This window comes from Rutidosis leptorrhynchoides, chromosome 4, assembly GCF_046630445.1.
Source record: "Rutidosis leptorrhynchoides isolate AG116_Rl617_1_P2 chromosome 4, CSIRO_AGI_Rlap_v1, whole genome shotgun sequence".
Lineage (NCBI taxonomy): Eukaryota > Viridiplantae > Streptophyta > Magnoliopsida > Asterales > Asteraceae > Rutidosis > Rutidosis leptorrhynchoides.
The window spans coordinates 24,868,329-24,886,391 of NC_092336.1; the positions used below are offsets into that span (position 1 = coordinate 24,868,329).

General features: G+C 31.6%; 1 pseudogene; it reads right to left on the reverse strand.

Annotated features, from left to right (window-relative positions):
* Positions 1 to 5,806: 5,806 nt before the first annotated feature.
* LOC139840506 (cytochrome P450 81Q32-like) lies at positions 5,807 to 8,107 on the reverse strand (annotated as a pseudogene).
* Positions 8,108 to 18,063: the final 9,956 nt, after the last annotated feature.

Genomic DNA, 18,063 nt, shown 5'->3' on the forward strand with positions numbered 1-18,063 from the left:
GACGAGGACGTCAGGATTCTAAGTGGGGGAGTTTGTAATACCCCGTTCCATATCGATTTGTGTAAGAAAGTTTGAGTCCCTTATAAGAAAGTTTGTAATACAAGACACAACGCGTTTTGGGGCTACAACCACAGCAGATCCCGTCAGAACTCTACAGTTAAGCGTGCTCGAGCGGGAGTAGTACTTGGATGGGTGACCTCCTGGGAAGACCTCGTGTGGTCATCAAGAAAAAGCCGTGCGCCTACAGGCAAAGCGGACAATATTGTGGTAAGGCGGGATGTTACATATATAATATAAACTATCAATCTTCTATTCCAACTTTCTTATGCCACTTGCAAGATATGAAGATATTCAATTAAACCGACCAAACCAAATGGGTTGGTTTCACAAAACCCATCAAATTTATATATTAATCCCAATCTTAAGTTTCAATCACCCATACCAGTAATTATTTATGAATCCAAATAACCAATACCCACTTATTAGAAACGCCCCGAGTAAAAGAAAGGAAGTTTCGTGTTAAGGTTACTACTTGGGAGGATGAATATTTTGCTTAAATGTACGTATATATAGTTAAAGCGAGTTATCTAGTGACTGTTTTGACACTTTCCTCAATGCCCAAATTGTAATACTAGTGAGGTTAGAATTTAAGTCGTCCTGTGAAATATGAGTATTGCACACCAATCATGTTGCGATGGTGGCGGAACTTGAAGCTTATAATTAGGGGGGCGAAAATAGAGAACATTCAAAAATTTGAATGTAGTACATAACAAAAATAAGAATAAGAATCATCATCATAATAGCTTATAGATTGATGAACTACAACTATGAACTTGTGATTATAAACATAAATTTTAAAGATTTAAAAACAAAAGTTAAAAAAGGGTATTAAACATAGATGAATTGGTTATGTAAAACATGATAACAAACATATTTATGGTATTACGTAGTATATGAACAGTAAGAAGGCAGTTCAAGAATAAAGTGATGATAAAATGAATTTATTTTGAGACATTGGCTGGCAGGGCTGCTTAAAATAAATATGCCGGACTACAACTTTGATGTTAACATGACAATATTTTTGAGAAAGAGAAAGCGATGGTCTAAGGTGCCTGACCTTAAATACCCAAAAAGAAAAAACCAAATCTAATACATTGTACTCTTTTTATCCTTAAACACTAGAAGACATACAATACTAACTCAAAAGTGTAGGGTGGCCATGGAGCTCTTTTTATTAGTTATAAATTAGTTTGATTAAAAAACAAGTCCGAAAACTGCTTGCTTTACCCACAATCTCTCGTGGAGCAAACCTTAGTTACCATAACTAATTTAATTTACTCCCTCCGTCCCAAAAAGATGGTATGGTTTGACTTTTCGTTGGATTTAAGAGATGTTCGCTTTGTCCATTTTGCCCTTAATTTAATTGATCAAGAATTGCTTAAATTGTTAATGAGTTGCCATATTTAATTGTATCTTCCAATAATAGAGGAGATTTAATTGGAACTTTAAGGGATTTTTATTGTTATTTTGAGTAAGGGACAATTTTTTTGGGACAAACAAAAATAGTAAGGTAGACAATTATTTTGGGACGGAGGAAGTAATTAAGTAATTTTAGATTGGTACATGACGCCCTTCAATAATGTCCATCGATTCTTTGCAAGAGAAACAAGTGATGTCACTTGGCCCCTTCACTGTGCAAAACCCATGAGAAGCGTTAGACACAAGCCATGCCACAATGGCCCTAATGCGGTGTTGTGGGGAAGCTCAACGAAGAGTGTGGGCGGGCGAGCAATGGTCAATACAACGAAAACATACGAGACACGGCGTTTTCTAATTCGTTCATTTTGTTTGACTAATCAAATTTCAAAAATGTATTCGTCAATAGTTTCTGCTTTTCAAGGTTGATTTAGAATTTTCGATATTTGGTCGGCGATATGATGGTTTCAGGGGGTTCGAGATTCCCAGGTGACTTGTTTATTTGGTTACACATTGACTTCTTCTCTCACCGCGTCATTCCGGTTCATTAGAGTGTCACAAATCTGCGCCATCAAATGCAAGCAGATGATTTACTCTTTGATGAATGTTCATGGAGTGTAAGACGTGAGTTTGAATAGTTTGTTGGTAATTTAGTATTTGTGCAATGTATAATAGTGTCGTGATTAATTTTTGGATCTATTATCATTTAGATTCTCTTTTTTGTCAGAAAAATATATAAATAATATAATTATAATTAACAATAATAATAATAATAATAATAATAATAATAATAATAATAATAAATTAAATTTATATTCAATTCTATATTATATTTTATTATAGTATTTATTATTTATTTTATTATTATATATAATAATAAAATTTTAATCACACAATTAATATACTCGACCTTTAAACAATTTATCAAATTATCACCGTTGGATCCAACTTTAAATCGGTGATTAGTTTCAGGCTAGTTAAGTCTGTTAGTGGGGGAGTTAACCCGAAAATAGGCTTTCGAATTTTTAATTGAATATAGGAGGGGAATATTAGGGGTGTTCATAATATCCGAATCCGAATCCGCAATCCGAATATCCGTGTATCCGATCCGAAAAATATCCGAAAAATCGGATATCCGAATTTTCGGATATCCGATTTTTCGGATTCGGGTTTCGGATAGAAGTTTTCAAAATATTCGGATATTCGGATACCCGATATCCGAAACATACATTAATAAATAATAATATTTTTGACACTTTTATTTATAATTATAATTTATTATAATGCTAGATATTTTATATAGGCAAGTGAGTGAGGGAGTGACAAACAGCTGGAAAAGTACGACTCTTCTAAAGTTCTATGTCTTCTTTCTCTCTGACTCTTCTTTCTCTCTTTCACTTTACTAAGTAAAAATTAAAAACCCTAGATCTAAATCTCGACTCTTACGGCGATTTCAACCTCAATCAGCATCGCATCTTCACTCTTATCTAATCATCTCATCTTTAATCTCCATCCGTCGTCTAAGGTAACTATAAATCTATAATAACTTTTAATTTCATTATCTAAATCGTCATATCTGAAACAATTATTCAATATTATTTGGTATTATTATTATTACTCTATCAATTACTGGAACAATTGTTTGATGATATTAATGTGATAAATTGGTATTTGATTTCAATGTTGAATGTTATAACTCGTGTTTAAGTGTCCCCAAGTTCAAATCGATTGATGGGTGAATTCATATTTTGTAATGTTAGTGAATGCATATTCAATTTTTTTTTACCTTTTTTTGCAAGCCACTAGTAGCTTTTATTAATCACCAAATTGGTTCATAAAAGAACCTAAGATTGATGACAGTAAGTGTTAATATGTGTATGTAAGTGTTAACTTGTTTAAATAATATAACCTAAGATTGATGACAGTAAGTTCAAGTAGGTGATAATTATATATGGAGTTGCAACTCTCTTTGTACACTTTTCAGTGTTTGATTACTTCACTTAGATTGTTATAATGCTAATAATTTCTTTCACCTTTTTATAATAGATGGATAAAGATGCAGAGGATTTGATTGAGAATTATAATGACAAAATTGATAATGAATTCGTGTCTGAAAATGTGGTGTCTGCTGCTAGTGAAGTTATGAGTCAAGCAAAAAAGACACGAACTCGAAAGAAGAAGGTAGATGGAAAACCACCGTGTGCACCTAAGCAAACAACTGTAAGTGAAGCTATAATTTTTGGAAACAAGAAAAAGAGATCAAAATGGTGGGCATATTTTGAAGAAAGCGATAAAATAGATTTTGCTAATTGTCGTTATTGTCATAAAAGTATTGGTTGTGGAAGTGATAATGGAACTACTCCTTTAAAAAATCACATCAGTAGTTGCAAAGAATATCCGGCTAACATGGATAAGAGACAAAAGATTATTGATCTCGAGTCTAAAACACGTGTTAGTGACGATGGTTCTGTTGAAACAGTAACAGTCCCTAGTTTGTGGGAGTTTAATTCCGAGGCTATTCGTGAAGCCCTTGTTAGGATGTTATTTATTGATGAGTTACCATTTTCTTTCGTTGAGCGTGAAGGTTTTAGAGCGTTTCTCAAAGTGATTAATCCTCATTTTCCTGTTATTTCACGTTCTACTGTTACAAGAGACTGTTATGCTCTTTTCATAGCTAAACGGAAAACATTTCTTGATATTTTTCAGAATTTGTCTTCTAGAGTATGTCTCACAACAGACACATGGACTTCGCTTCAAAATATCAATTATATGTGTTTGACTGCTCACTTTATTGATGAAAATTGGTGTCTACAAAAGAGAATTATAAATTTCTGTCCTATAGTGGGTCATTCGGGAGTTCTAATTGGAAGAGCGGTTGAGAAGTGTATGGTTGAATGGGGGTTGAAAAACATCTGGCCTACTGCTATGTCAATATTTTATGACTTCTTTTTAATTTGTTTTATAGCCTTATAGGAATTCAATAACAATGATAAAGAACTAGCAAAGTACCTTAAACAATTGAAAGGTATTGAACCTAAGATTGTACGAGTTAATTTGTATGCTACATGGTTTTCACATTACAACTGGGATATGGTCTTAAACTTTGCGGTAGTTGATCTTTTAATTATTCGCGTTTCGTTATATTTAAGTTTATCGTTGATACCGTCTTCATTTATTTATTCGCACTTATTTATAAAAATATGTTTATCGTTATTGAATTATTTTATTTCGTCATTTTTATTATGAGTTAAATTTCTTTTAGTACTCATTTTTATTATTTCGTCATTATGCATGTTAATATGTTTGATTTATGTTAGTATGCTAAAGACATGATTTCGCATATTTACTAGTTTCTACCATTTGTCAGTGTAGGTAGTTTTATGTTTTCAAGCCATGAAACTTACGATAAAACTATTGTGCTTAATATGATTAATTCTATAGAATTGTGATTATCACTTTATTTAGTTAATTAATCACTTTAATTTTATGTACAGGTGGTCCTTTCGTTCTTTTGATGATTGGAAAGTGTGAAGAATTGAAGATTCGTTCTTTACCACGTTGTTATGTTAGTGTTTCTTAATTTGAATGTTGAACTTAGGTTTAAAGTAATATGGATAATTTGTATTTTGAATTTGTTATGTTTGTGTTAAGACTTGAGACTTATGTATTATGTAATTCATGTGTTATGTTTGTGTTAGGATAATCATGTTCTTTTTTCATTCAAAACACTGGTGCAATATTTTCAAGAACAGTTAGTGATGTGCAAGAGCATGGATGGATTGTTTTTTTTTATATATAATTGTATTTAATCTTAAATTGAAATTGGAAGTTCGGATTTTCGGATAATCCGATATCCGAATCCGAAATTTCGGATATTCGAAAATCGGATATCCGAAATTTCGGATTCGGATATCGGATGGGCAAATCCACTATCCGAATTTTCGGATATCCGAATTTCGGATATCCGAATTTTCGGATATCCGGTTTTGAACACCCCTAGGGAATATAGTAAGAGAGAAAGAGAAAAAGGACAGAAACATTACAGGAATTATAAATTATTATTACGTAGTATTATTTATCTATTATTATTATATTAAAATTTTAAAATTAAAATTTGTGATAAAACACTTTATGCATAGGTATGGGTCAGATAATTAATTTTATCAATTGATAATTCAGAGCGGGTCATGATATATCAAACCCGTTGCGGTTAAAATCAAACTCGTGATTTCGTGATACCCGTTTGAACAACCTGAAGATATACCCGTTAATCAAAATACTTATATTTAACTACACATTATTATTAAACTTATATTTTTCACACGAACTCTCATAGTTCCATTAGAACATGACTCATATTTTCGCGTGCTCTGCAACGAGCTTCCAATGGCACCTCCTTAGGCATGGTCAGACCTTTCCCTTCTGACAAGCCCACCAATTCTTCACCAACCCTTTCCCATTCAAAGCATTGGATCAATGCTGCTAATGTCAATCCAAAAACCTATTCGCAAGCCCTGAACCAGGGCACTGTCGACGACCCATTCCAAATGGTATAAACTTATACCCATCATAACCTATTTTCTCAAACCTCTCGGGTTTGAAACTTAGTGGGTCATCCCATATTGCTGTGTCCCTATGGATGGCCCATGCATTCACCAACACCATTGTTCCACAAGCTACATCAAACCCTCCAATGGTGCAGTCTTCTGATGCCTCATGTGGTACCAATAGTGGTGCAGCAGGATATAGTCGTAGTGTTTCGTTGATGATGCATTAGATGTATGGTAAATTAGGAAGATCGGTCTCTTGTACTAAACGTTCATGTCTAATAAATTTATCTATCTCTGTTTTAGCTTTGTTCAATACGTCTGGATGATTTAGAAGAAGCGACATAGCCCATTCTACTGTCACCGATGAAGTGTCCGTACCCGCTTGTAGTAATATCTACACAGAAGTGTTAGAACATCAAGTTATTAAAAACAAAATATAAATGAAATCGTGATATTATAGAACAATCCTAATATAATATGCATCGATATTCAAGGATTCGTATTTTTTACTAAAATCTGAAAGGTCATTAATAATGCCAATAAATCTTAGTTACCCCTAGATTTACCCCGTACTATTTTACATTTATTTTTTTCCCTAACTAGAATCCGATGACGAAGATAAAATGTACTTCTACAAAACTAACAACGGTTATTATTAATTTTTAACATTAACAATTTGTGGAAACAACCTTTAGGGTAAACAGATCGGGCAAGGCTACCCCAGGGGATGGGAGAATTTTTATTTAAATGTAAACGGCCTAACCAACATATATGTGACCGTTTTTCGATCCTTTTTTCTAGCTTACTGGGCTATCTTGTGATGGTTAAGACAACCCCTGGAGGGTTTTTTTTTTGGCAAAGAAACAAACTTTATAACAAAATATTTTTCTCAGAAAGAGAAAAAGAAGAACAAGATAAAAGACGCAAACGCGGACAGGGCTCGAATGCAGTAAACTAGACCTATCAACTTAACCGATCAAAAGATAACTAAACCCGAGTTCCACTGAGAGCCGACTACCAACACGACCTGCAACTAAAATACAATAATATAGCCGAACAATCTAACAAAGTTAATAACTACCAACTGAACTTTTAGATGCTACTGCATGCTTTTTGACATTTATTAAGGTCAATGGTCGTCGATTTACACCATTTGTATAGATAGGGGTGAGCATACATACCAATATATTGCCTTTAATTAAATCATCAGTGTAGTATTGCGGTTCGAATTCCTGCAAAGTAAGCATAGAGTCGATAAACGTCGTATCCTTTCCTTTTACTGAAGAATTGGCCCGTCTACTTCTGATTTCGTCTATCAGATTTTGAGAAAACCTATCACTTTCGTGCTGTAATTTCAATAGCCTCTTCTTGTACCCCTTAAAATCGATCCATCGTAAAACTGTAATAAAGTCTCCAGGATTTGACGCACCGCTAACTTCAAATACTTCTCTTATTATATTCTTAAATTTACTAGCTTCTTCAATGTTTTCCACATCTGTCCCAAAATAGCGTTTATTCGCAACCATGATCATGACTACGTTAAACGACACTGCTTGAATTCTCGACCTCATTTCTACTTTTGCAAAATCTTGAAAAGAATCTTTAGCAAGATTCTTGATCAGTGATCGAACTTCGTCTTCTCTGACACCGGTGAAAGATTTAAGTCGAGTTGTTGAAAATAGTTCAAGGGTCATGATTCGACGAAGGTCTCTCCAGAGTTGACCATAGGGTGCGGCAGCAATTGCGGTTTGTTCATAGTCAAGGTACTTACCACTAGAAAGAAGTGGCCTATTGGCTAAAACGGTGTCGTTTTTGGTAAAGCATTCTTCGGCTAGTGGGGCTGAGGTTATTACAAGAACTGGGCGTGAGCCGAACCGAAGACACATGTTAGGACCATATTTAGAAGAAAGGTGTTTCAAGACTCTATGAATTGATCCATTATTCATTAGATGAAGATGGCCAATTATGGGGATAGAAGGTGGACCTGGTGCAATATTTCTCTTGTTTTTGTGCACAAAAAAGTTGAAGACAATAATTAGAGACACCAAAAGAAGAATACTGAAAACATGAGTTACATCCATAGTTTGAATGTTTCTTGCAATTATTATGGTAACATACGTAGAGATATATATAGACATAGATTATTATTAAATTATATGATTTCGACAGTAGATAGGATGTTAAGACAAACACTTAAGAAGTAAATACCTTCATAAACTTGGGGATTTTAGGAGGTGCAAGCAATTCTAAACCATTGAATCTCCTCATTCAACAAATGACGGAGGCTATGATCTCATATTTCAATTGTTATTTGGTAAAATTAAGCTAACAAGTTAAAAGTATTTATTGACGTTTAATTTTTTAAAGATAATTACAATCATAATTAATGATCATGTATAATTATTGGAAACTAATAGCTATAATAAATACTACATTTTAAGTTATGATTAGAAAGTTTATTCATTTGATGGCTTAGAGTACCGGGAATCGTATTCACAAATATCTTCTACGAATATTGGTGAATCGTAAAAGTAGTTTTTAACAAATATTCTTCGGACGTGAGACAATTTCTAGGTACAAATGTTCAGCTTAATTTTCTTAATCTAGGCGTTCATGTGTTTAAGTAATATCGAGCTTATTTGAGAATAGTACCCTACTATTTATAGGCAAATATCAGGGTTTATGCCATTTATGGGTCTGACCCTGCTAATGTATTATTTCTTATTGGGCTTTAATCAAATAATGAGAATTGAGTCCACATCATTAATTTTCACTTGTTCTAGAACTCTCAAAAACCTTTTCATCTGAAACCTTCTAGAACCTTCCATACACATTCACTACCTACTACAAACTCCATGTCCTCCATGTTTTATTTTACATGTGTTCTTGGAGTGTTTCTACGCCACGTGCTACCCGTTTCTCGTAGCGTGACGTATGTCATTAATTATCATTATCATTATAAGGAATTATAATCAGGTCAAAGGCAATAAGTGCGAGTCACTAAAACCATCCAGACCAAACTAACTTTTGTTAATATAATAACCTATAAATTATATAAATCTTAGAAAACTTCGTTTTTAAAAGAACTAAAAACTTGACATTTTGAATAGTAACTATTTTTCTTTCCCTATAATTATATTGGTAATGGTAATGGTAATGGTAATGATAATAATATAGATATAAATTTAAAAATCATTATAAGGAATTATAGTTGTTGGTAAATAGTTGATTTGATTGAAAATTTGAATGAAAATAATAGAGTTTATGAGTTTTGTAGTTGTATATTAATAAAAGATAAGAATTGCAATGGTAGTGTGAATGATATTTTAAAATAAAATCGATCACCACGAACGTGATTAAATGCTATAAAACATGAATGCGCTAAATACAGGTTAGCACATAGCAAGAATATAAAGGCAACGATTAGCGCATAAGTCCTACATGACATAGCTGACTGGACTCAAACTTTATTTGAATCCAGTAAATCATCGTTAAACGGAAAGCGACTTCTAATTAATGTCGTTCACCATCAACGTGATTTGATCTACATCTCATCTTACTCGTTGACTGAAATAAATACGACCATATATTTGGCGCTATTCATAGGACTCGAATCCATGAACACGTGAAACAAACATTTTTTTATTTAACCATTGCCTTCAAATTGAAGAAAATGAAGACGGGTAAGGATGTCAACCAGAATTAGTGGATATCCATCCGATTCACCCGTGTTGTGATGGATATGACATATGAATGAACTTAAATGAATATAGATACGAATATGGATAAATCTAAATAAATATGGATAGTTTCATCCATGGATATATCTATTAGCACCTGAAATACATATAAAAATACATAAATATAGATATATGTTTACATATTTACCATTACAAATGCATTTACCGTTAGATATATATTCTGCTTTCAAACATATAATGAAATAACTATAACTATGATATGTTATAATAAAATATATATATCTCTAAAAAAAAACATACAAATTGCATATATAGTTTTTCATAATCTACGTTTTATTGTAAATACAACAAATTGGGTTCTAAATTCGACAAAGATAGATTAAACATTCTTGTAGATTAATTTTAATTATGTCATGTTATATTTATTTTTGATATAACGTTTTTTCTTTCATCGCATATTTGGAAATATTATACCATTTTTTTCAATATCTAATATATATATCTGTTAGCCCGCTTAATCCAGTGAATTTGAATATGGATGAATCATCTGAAATTAAATATATATGAATATGAATATGGATATGAATATGAATATGGATGAAAAAAAATTAAATGAATATGGATATGAATGAACACAAATTAAATGAATATAAACATGGATACGACATTATTTGATTCATATCGGATTCATTGAGATCGGGTGTGTGCCAAAGGTACCGGTGTAACACGTACTTACATATAGTTTTATGGGTAATAAGTTATTAAGTTATCGAGCTTAGTCACATAGAGTATATTATATTATTATATAATATATATAAATATATGAATCATCTAAATTTTATGTATTAAGAGATTGACTATAAACCATTTTTCCTTTTTATAATTATCAATCTCTACATCAACCTCCAGACATCTGTGAGTGAACGTTATTTATATTTTAATCTCATTTGACTTATCTTTATGCATTACATATGTGAGTGAACGTTATTTATTTTTTAATCTCATCTGACTTATCTCTATGCATTTTATGAAAGTGATATGGTTATAACTGTAAGCATACCCTCATGTTATGTGTTAAAGAGTAATGATATGTGCTAAAATACAATCTAAAATAATTAGACAGTTTACTTGAAAAGCGGCACACAATTCAAGCAACTAAACTCGTTCATATAAGAATTAATAAGTAAAAGATCAATTCGTTCCACAGAAAGAAGTGTAATTAAGTATTCAAAAACTAGTAATTATCCTAAGTAAATTGTGGGTTTTTTAGAGTGAAACTGAAATAACTAAATTGGAAGCCTTGGTTCGTAAGGGCTCTTATCTTGAACTAACGCTTTGATCTCGGCTTCTAGATCCATATCCTTTCGCATCAAGAGTACCCGCGCGTCTCAAACCCACCTTTATCCCAACAACCCCATGATGAACAGAGAGGAACCCGATGAGGGAAGTGGGACAATGTTCAGACCTTGGCTGTCACAACAAGCAAAACATGTAAATCAACTAGAACTTTAACCAGTAGAGACAAATGTATCTACTTAGAGTCAATTCCCCCGACTAGGATTGCTTGTTAAACTCGTTTAATCAATTATAACAATGATGACACCACAATTATATTTCAATTTTCATAGTTTATTAACTAATTCCCAAGTATGACTGTGGTTATCCTAGAATACTAATCAATTCACCAAGTAATCACTCAAGAATATAATCTAACTTAAGTTGTTTCGGTGTCCCTTCAACTTCACAATTATCACAGTAGATCAATAGTTTAATTGCTAATCGTCTAATTATATTAATTTTCTGCATACAATTCTACGAATTCCTAAGTCTCACGTTCAATAACCTACCAAAGATTATCAATTTATCTAACTTTCGTTAACAGAATAAACTCTGCGATTAAAACTAATCAATTAACCTAGATAACAATCGTTCATCAGTTAAATATAAGCTGAACAATTCAATCAACTGAATAAAACTTAAAAATAGCAATCCATCACCAATCTGAGTTGGAATCTTTATTAAAAACACGTATAAACTTTAGACAATGTTTCTTGAACCAAAAATTACCAATCTAGCTTGAATACGAACAAAATATCTTTAAATCATTTCGGAAATAAAGTGTTGAAACTAAACATTGCGTATAAAAATATGAATAAATGGTGCAATATCATCGTTACAATATATTTTTGAAGTGAAAAGCACTGAAAAGTGCATAAAATTGGAACTTAACACACTACTACAAAAATGAGAATACAAACCCCTTTTCCAAACCTTTTTTTTTAAAAGTGCAAAAAACCGGTTTCAAAAAAGATTGCAAACCGGTTTTAAAAAAAAGGAAATTGGAGACCGGTTTATTGGAAAAACCGGTTCCAAAAGTATATATTCGAAACCGGTTGTTTAAGAAAACATGTTTGGACTTTGCAAACCTGTTTTTTCTATAAAACCGGTCTTATTTTTCCTCCTTTTTTGAGCGGGTATCGAAAAATCAAGCAAAAATTCAAAACTTATATTTTCCCTCCTCCTTCCACCATCTCCTTCCATTGCTCACCATCTCCTTTCACTCCTCACTTCCATCATTGCTTTCTTCTAAAAGCTTGGAATTGATACAGCAAATTCTATAAGATGGTTTTGTTATAACTTACATAGTAATAGTAATAATAATCGAGTCCTGGAAAAGGTGAAACACAAAAATTCAAGAAAATAAAATCACATGAGATGGTCATACTGAATTTCCAGTTTCCAAAGTCTACCTCATTTGATATGTTGTTTATCTTTAGTTATGCAATCTGCTTTACAAGAACTATGGTACGAATGTCTATTATATGATTCTTTCTTATCATTTGAATGTCTATTATGCAAACATCTTAGTTATGCAATATGCTTTACATGACTTATATGTTTTTTTAACAGGAAGGAATTAAGTGATTCAAGCTATGAAGAAATAAGATTCATAACAAAGACGATTCCTGCATAATTATTTGTCACAGATCTATGTAGCCATTTTGTATCTTGTAATCTTCATGTATGTAGTCATTTTGTATCTTCTTTTGTATCTAATTTGTAAAGTTAACCTTGTTGAAGCCATTTTATATATCTTCAAATCAAATCCATTTTGTATATGATTACAAATTTAATTGGTTTACATGAAAGTAGTCACATAACTATCCAATATCCAACATAATTAGTTGCAAACCAATTCCTAAGTTAGTATGAAGAGATCTGGATTGCAAGCATCAACAAATAAAATTAGAAAAAAAAAAGAGAAAGCAAACCGGTTTTATGTAAAAAACAGGTTTGGAAGGTTGAGTTTGCAAACCAGTTTTAGCTGAAAACCGGTTTGGAAGCTTGGGTTTGCAAACCTGTTTTAAAACCGGTCTGGACTTTGCAAACCCCTATGAATACAAACCGGTTATAAAACCGGTTTGGAAGCCCTTAAAAACCGGTTTGGAAAGTCCTTTTTTGTAGTAGTGACACCTATGAGGGTATAAATAGGATTCTAACCATTTTACTCATAAAATGCATGGAGATAAGTCAAATGAGACTAAAAATGCATAACGTTCACTTAAAAAAGCGTGGAGATAGTAAAACATAATGGAATTATGCATTTATAGGTCACTTATGTAAGTCACTCATCTTTAAAAATAATTTTCTAAATCAATCAAGTTTGTATTTGTTTCTTTTAATTAATTAACAACTATAAAAAAATGTAAATGCTTGTTAATGATACGCATACCCGATTAGCTCGTGTTGCGCATCACACTTGCACCATATGTGCACATCCCTCGCGCTCTAGCACTTTAGGCGCAAGTAAATGTGCGCCAGATTAGGATAGCGCGCTACATGAAGATGACGCGTCCTGTACTTGCCACGATCTTTGTAAAAGGACCGACAACTAGCAAAGAGTAACAATACTGTTCCCTGGTCCCCTCCCCCGAACGACCAGGCAGTACCGACAAGAAAGCAACGTGGAACACGTGGCTCCAATAAGAAAACGACACTGTAGCTATAAATAACGGACTCGAATCACAAGGCAAGGAGTCCGTTCTTTGGAAACTTACACACATACTATTTTAAGTATCAACGTAAAGACTAGCTGCGCTATCTAGATAGCGCAATTATACCCGCGCTACCTGACTTATAACATTTCACTAGATACTCTTGATATACAGGTAACGTTCTACGAACATAAACCCTACAACCCAGCGCGAGCCATCGTTCACCGGACTACCCCTCGATGGTGGGTCTATGTTTAACCACCCCCGCTGAGATCCTCATCTCGCAGGAGGTTATTCACGGTACCCCGGACCGGAGAGTTAAACCCAATTGACCCTTAAATCCCCCTTTTTTGATGTCAAGCATGGACCGAACCGACCAGATTAATCTATGCTTGATCACTTGTAAATTTAAGAAACTAAAATAACATAATTAGTGGTGTTTCATTGCGGATTTGAAGATAGCCAGAATTTGGTATATTTGGCCGGAACCCTCTTGATCCGTTCCCCTTTGCTAGGTTTTCGTAGCGGCAAGTTCCTGTTAGAACTTTGGATTTGCTAGTGAAGAGGTGCAGTTCTTTTAGTTGAAGTTCCCTATCATTTTGGCCAAATTATTTTGTTGGTTGTTCCTTATAGATTGTTGTTTTGGTCTCTTGCTTGTTGATGGTTTCTCACCATGCTATTCGTGGTGTGCTAGTTTGTAGTGGTCAGGTCTGTTTTTTGTCTTATATCTGATGGTTTGTTTCAGTCTCTTGTTTAGTTTTTACGTATGTTGTTGATCAACGTTCTCCCGATCACTGTCGTGTTAGACAGTTATTTCTTTACAAATTGTATCTACACCCTGTTGGTTGGACTGTGTGCCTTAGTATTTCTTTTGTCTCTTGTTAGCTTCTATTTCAATTATTTGTTGGTGATTTAGTATTTGTTTAACGTATGACAGGGTCGTGGTCAATTGTTGATTTTAAATAGATTGTTGGATCTTGTCAAACAAACTGTTTAGTGTCTGTATCAATTTGTATTTCAATTACATATATTACTATATTATCTAATAGACAAAAATGGTGAATAATAACTAGAGGCATTTTTGTCCTTTCACCTTTTTTTTTATTTCTAATTAAATTTCACTACACCAACAAAGTCCCCCACACTGTTTTCAAATATTCAAATTCTAATGACCCGTCCTAATCCATCAGGACGAATACATTACATTTGGTTACATCGCGAGGTACTTGACCTCTATATGATACATTTTACAAACATTGCATTCGTTTTTATAAAATATAAACTTTCATTACATCGAAAATTGACAGCATGCATACCATTTCATAATATATCCAATTATAATTGACTTAATAATAATCTTGATGAACTCAACGACTCGAATGCAACGTCTTTTGAAATATGTCATGAATGACTCCAAGTAATATCTCTAAAATGAGCAAATGCACAGCGGAAGATTTCTTTCATTCCTGAGAATAAACATGCTTTAAAGTGTCAACCAAAAGGTTGGTGAGTTCATAGGTTTATCATAACAATCCTTTCAATATTTTAAAACCACAAGATTTTCATTTCCATTTTTCATAATCATCATATAGCAATTTCATAAAAATCATTCATATGGATTGAACACATGGTAACCGACATTAACAAAATGCATATAGAATATCCCCATCATTCCGAGACACCCATCGGACATGATAATTTCGAAGTACTAAAGCATTTCAAATTCTAGAATGGGGCTTGTTGGGCCCGATAGATATATCTTTAAGATTCGCGTCAATTTGGGGCTCTGTTCCCAAATTCTTAAGCTACCAAGCTAAAAGGGGCATATTCGGCTTCGATCCATTCAACCATATAATGTAGTTTCGATTACTTGTGTCTATTTCGTAAAACAGTTATAAAAGCAGCGCATGTATTCTCAGTCCCAAAAATATATATTGCAAAAGCATTTAAAAAGGGAGCAAATGAAACTCACTATAATGTATTTTGTAGTAAAAAATACATATGACGACATTAAACAATGCAGGGTTGGCCTCAGATTCACGAACCTATATCATTCATATATATATTAAAACGTATACTTGTAATCAAACAATTATACATATTATTTTTAATGATATAATTTATATATTTAATAATTTATAAGTTTCATTATTTATTTATATATTTTCATTTTATATATATAAATGTTAATATCGTTAAGTTATGTGTATTAAATATATTTTTATGTAAAGATCATTTATTAATAGTTGTAAATATACTAGATTAAGAAATATAATAATAATGATAATAATAATAATAATAATAATAATAATAATAATAATAATGTTAATTTTGATAATGATATCTTTAATAAAAATAACAACTTTACTAATAATGTTAAATCTTAAGAAAATGATAATTTTGTTAATTTTAATTATAATGGTGAAAATAATAATAATAATAATAATAATAATAATAATAATAATAATAATAATAATAATAATAATAATAATAATAATAATAATAATATTACTAATTCTAATAATAATAATAATAAAATGACACTTTTCTTTAATATTATAATGATAATAATAATACCAGTGGTAATAATAATAATCGGATTTATCATAACTTAGATTTTAATTTCTCAACTTATAATTATAGTTCCTATAACTTAATTTCTTAATCAAATTTATAATTGTACATGTATTCATATAATTCTTAATTATTTTTCATAATTTTACCCTATTAGCTTTTATTATAAATTTTATAATATCAATGTTATTAACATATTCAAAATTATAATAATAACAATGACAATTTTATTATTAATGATAATATCACTAATTATCCTACTTACTAATAATACTAGTAATAATAATAATACCATAATAATACTAATAATAATATTTGTAATGATAATACTACTAATTTTTAAATGATAATACTAATAATAATAATAATAATAATAATAATAATAATAATAATAATAATAATAATAATAATAATAATAATAATAATAATAATAATAATATCATAAGTTATATTAATGATGATAATGATACTAATCATATGGTTAATACTAATAACTAACATAATAGCCATAAATATAACAATAACTAATAGTAATAATAATAATAATAATAATAATAATAATAATAATAATAATAATAATAATAATAATAATAATAATAATAATAATAATAATAATAATAATAATAATAATAGAAATGTTATAATTCAGTAGGCTTATAACTACCTTTAATGGTTATAAGAACAAAGAGAGAAAAAGAGAGAAGAAGGAGAGAAGAAATATTGATATTGATATTTTAAGAGAAAATGGTGCACCTTAAATGGTTACCATACATGTCTATTTATAGTATAAAATATTACTATGCAAGAAATATAATAATAATAAAATTAACATCCAATCTAGATATTTTATAACACAATCTAGATATTTTATAACACTCCCCCTTGGATGACAATTTTATTAGAGAATAACTAGTACTGCCTCGTTAAAAACCTTGCTAAAGAAAACCCATTGGGATAAAACTTTAGCTAAGGGAAAAAGAGTGCAGTATAGAGTTGACTCCCCCTCAAGTAGGCAACGCCTGAGTTGTTACATCTTCTGAACATGCCTCATGCCAATATTATGAACGTGTGTTCTGAAAATAGCAGTTGGCAGTACTTTGGTATAAAGATCAGCAGAGTTGTTGATTGAACGTATCTCATTTTAATCTGGTTGTCTTTTACGAGATCTTGAGTATATGAGAAGAATCTGAGGTTTTCATCTGAAACTGTATCATCTAAATCTTTTATGTACAAGTTTGGCCCTCGTGATTTGTCTACAGTCTCCTTCATGGTTTGTTCAAACCGTTGTTTCAGTTCCTATTCCCTTTCAGTCTTTTTCTGAGCCTTACCAATATACCATTCTTTTCCATCAAACTTATGACCGTTAAGACCGTTTATAGCTTTAGCGCCTCGTCAGCATTTATGTTTTGTTCTGTCATTTTTGATACTCTTCTTTCATTTGTATTATGTAAGCTGTATTATCTTCATAGATAGTTGTTACGCTTTTATAGCGTTCTAGTCCACAAGAATCAATAATGATTTGTATCATTGATCTTAACTAAAATCATTCCCGAGTAGCTTCATGTAATGCAATCACTTCGGCATGATTTGATGATGTTGCAACAAGTGTTTGTTTTGAGAACGTCATGATATTGGGGTGCCTCCATTTAGGAATACATATCCAGTTTGAGATTTAGCTTTATGTAGATCGGATAAATAATCTGCATCTGTATAACCAAACAAATCTTGTTTCGAGTTGTTAGAATAAAATAATTATAAATCAGTAGT